Source organism: Cucurbita pepo, chromosome 8, assembly GCF_057944985.1.
Source record: "Cucurbita pepo subsp. pepo isolate OVF chromosome 8, ASM5794498v1, whole genome shotgun sequence".
In the NCBI taxonomy this organism is placed as follows: Eukaryota; Viridiplantae; Streptophyta; class Magnoliopsida; order Cucurbitales; family Cucurbitaceae; genus Cucurbita; species Cucurbita pepo.
Genome location: NC_141805.1, coordinates 6769653 through 6770893, shown reverse-complemented (window position 1 = coordinate 6770893; position 1241 = coordinate 6769653). Strand labels below are relative to the sequence as shown.

At 44.0% G+C, this 1241-nt stretch overlaps 1 pseudogene; it reads left to right on the top strand.

Moving 5' to 3' along the window:
* LOC147791457 (14 kDa proline-rich protein DC2.15 pseudogene) lies at nucleotides 1–339 on the top strand (annotated as a pseudogene).
* Nucleotides 340–1241: the final 902 nt, after the last annotated feature.

The following is a 1241-nucleotide window of genomic DNA, read 5'->3' as shown; positions in this document are numbered from 1 at the left end:
ATGGTCAGCTCCAGCTATGTCCCTTGCCCACCGCCGCCAGACAAGCCCACCCCGTCAAGGCAGCAACCATCACTCCCCAAGTGCCCCAGGGACACCCTCAAGCTTGGCGTCTGCGCCGACTTGCTGGACGATCTAGTGCACTTAGTGATCGGCTCACCACCAAAATCCCCATGCTGCAACCTAATCCAAGGCCTTGTTGACCTGGAAGCTGCTGTGTGCCTTTGCACTGCGGTGAAGGCCAGAGCCTTGGGTCTCAAGATTGACCTCTCAGTTTCCCTCAGCTTGCTTTTGAACTACTGTGGAAAGAAGGTTCATAATAAGACAAACTATGAAGTTTGAATAGTTCATGACACTATGGGGTTCTGCTAACTTCCAGATGTCGGTACAGATTAGCTTGATTAGAGGGTCCAGGCGAGTGCCCGGAGGATTCACGCTCGCACGTGTGGGTCATGTGTAAAGAAGTACTACACATCCAATTTGTTCGAGATTGGAGGTCACTCCTAGATGAGTTAGAGCTGGATCCCAAGAGCATGCTGCATGTGTTTGCATCAGCATGACCCCTACAGTGGGTCACTTACTGAGTATTCTTCGAAATACTCAAGCCGTGTGCCAAATATCATTTTTCCTGTAAAGAGAAGACGCCTATGTACGGACGACGACGACATCAAAAATAGATACTGTGGCACGTGCATAAGGTAGTTGCATGTTTAAATTTTTAGTCATAGGAGTATAGGACGCTTTTATTTCATTTTTTAGTTTATTCCATTTGTAATTGTTTTGTTTTAATTTTAAATTCCAACGTTATATTTTGAAAAAAGTAAGACCGACAATGTGTTCTATTAGTTTGAAGTGTTCTGAAACATGTTTGTTAGGGAGAGGTTTTCACATTCTTATAAAGAATGCTTCATTCTCCTCTCCAACTAACGTGGGATCTCACAATCCACCCCCTTGGGGGCCAGCGTCTTTGTTGGCACACCGTTCGGTGTTTGGCTCTAATGCCATTTGTAATAGCCTAAGCTCACCGTTTGTAGGGATTATCTACTTTGGCCCGTTACGTATCGTCGTCAGTCTCACGGTTTTAAAATGTGTCTGTGAGAGATGTTTCCACATTATTTTAAGAAATGTTTCGTTCTCTTTTTCAACCGACGTGAGATCTCATAGTCCATGGGAACTTTTGAAAAATTTATGAAAATATTTAAACCGTCGCATAAGAATTTACTATTTTAAACGAGGAAGAGGGT